Source organism: Bos indicus, chromosome 15 (genome assembly GCF_029378745.1).
Source record: "Bos indicus isolate NIAB-ARS_2022 breed Sahiwal x Tharparkar chromosome 15, NIAB-ARS_B.indTharparkar_mat_pri_1.0, whole genome shotgun sequence".
Classification (NCBI taxonomy): domain Eukaryota; kingdom Metazoa; phylum Chordata; class Mammalia; order Artiodactyla; family Bovidae; genus Bos; species Bos indicus.
The window spans coordinates 61,999,013-62,001,232 of NC_091774.1; positions in this window are offsets into that span (position 1 = coordinate 61,999,013).

The window sequence follows — 2,220 nt, forward strand, 5'->3', positions numbered from 1 at the left end:
TCTGCCTATAGGTGCTTCCTAAAGTTGGGGAAGCTGTTTATCACCACCACCTTCCAGCAAGGGGCTGACAGGAAGGGGGAAGTAAGTGCAGAGAGGTTGAATACCTTACCCAAGCTCACATTGTTAGTCAGTGAGCTGGGATTTGGACTCTAGGAGTCTGATTCCAAAATGCTTACTTTTGACTATGAAGCTCTACTTCTCTAGGCAATTCAAGATTTAAACCAATTTAGGGAACCCAAAATCTGCTTTAGATTTGAGGAGAACATGTATTTCTTACCTCTTCATCATGCAAGGTGCACTGTACACCCTCTTGCTTCCAGCAATGATACTCTGGTTCCTCCAGATACTTCACCATCAGTCAATATGGTTTGTGTTGGGGCTGATTCAGGCCCGCATTAAAAATACATAGAGATAGACAGATTGCCTATCTCCTCCCTTGGATTGATTTGGGGATTAGAGTCAGTGTGAGAATAAATTAACTGGTGTTTCTGGGGAAAAGACGGTCCCTTTCTCTACCATTCTAATTGGCAGACTAAGGATGTGAAGCTTGGATCTGCAGCCACCTTAAAGCTCCTTGAGGGGCAGGACTGGAATTCACAAAGCCTAAAATGGAACCAACCCACAGGAAGCAAGGCCAATGAACCAAATACTCCTATCTTTGCTCCAGTCATGGTCAAGCCATACCTGCACATACGTATGGCTACCTACCTGTGGACTTTTGAGTTCCCTGAGCCAATTAATTCCTTTTTCCACCTTAGTCCATTTTCAGTTTTTTGTTGTTGTTGTTACTTGTAACAGAAAAGATTCTTAACTCATGCAAAAGTAAACAAAACAAATAAAAGCAACAATAAAATATGCTATGTTCTATAAAGGACTTCCCTGGTGGCAGTAAAGAATCCACCTGCAATGCAGGAGCCATAGGAGACGTGTGTTAGATCCCTGAGTTGGGAAGATCCCCTGGAGGAGCGTGTGACAAGGCACTCCAGTATTCTTGCCTGGAGAATCCCATGGACAGAGGAGCCTGGTGGGCTACAGTCCATAGGGTCACAAACAGTAGGACACAACTGAAGCGACTTAGCACGCAGGTTCTATAAAAGGCTTATACCTCTTATAAAGGTATATCTATTTACTTCTACTCAAGGGATGATGGTCCATTTTAATTAGTAAAATAGCTGAATTCACCTGAAACTAACCCAATAATGTAAATAAATTATACTTCAACAACAAATTTTAAAAATTATAAAATGACTGCTTTTATGGTTATTCAATAGCAAGAACAATAACAGAACAGCACCAACTCCATTTCATTAACTTTAGGGCTATCACTAGTGAAGTATTTAATGGCAAAGAGAGACATCCTATGGATCTTAAATAACTTAGGTGTATTTTGTTTTTAAGCAAATGAATAAGAATCATTTACTACTAACACCATTAGTCATTGCTGTACAAGGGGCCCTGCTCAATGCAGTCTCAAGAATTTGATAGAGCTAATCCCTAAAGGTTAAAATTAGTCGCTCAATCATGTCCTACTCTGTGCAACCCCATGGACTGTAGCTCACCAGGCTCCTCCGTCCATGGGATTTCCCAGACAGGAATACTGAAGTGGGTTGCCATTTCTTTCTCCAGGGGATCTTCCCAACACAAGGATCAAACCCCAGTCTCATGCATTGCAGGCATATTCGGTACCATTTGAGCCACCAGGGAAGTTATATCATTAGGCCTCCCTTTAAAAAAAAAATAATTCTGGGGCTTTTTTAGGGCAATAAGTTCTACTATTGGATGATCCAAAGCTCCTGTGAATTTAATAAAGCTTTTTTAAAAAACTATGAATTTATTCATTTATTTATTTGGCTACGCTGGATCTTTGATTCAGCATGTGGGATCTAGTTCCTAGACCAGGGATTGAACCTGGGCCCCCTGCATTGGGAACCCAGAATTTTAACCTCTAGACCACCAGGGAAGTCCCTAACAAAGCTTTTAAGTAAAGTTTTATCTCTCACACAACATATCTGTTCATTCAGTCCCATAGAAATCTACTCGCTCAGTTCACGGCAAGTGAAAGTGAAAGTGAAGTAGCTCAGTCGTGTCCAACTCTGCCACCCCATGGACTGTAGTCTACCAGGCTCCTCCCTCCATGGGATTCTCCAGGCAAGAGTACTGGAGTGGGTTGCCACTTCCTTCTCCAGGGGATCTTCTCGACCCAGGGATCAAACCCTGGTC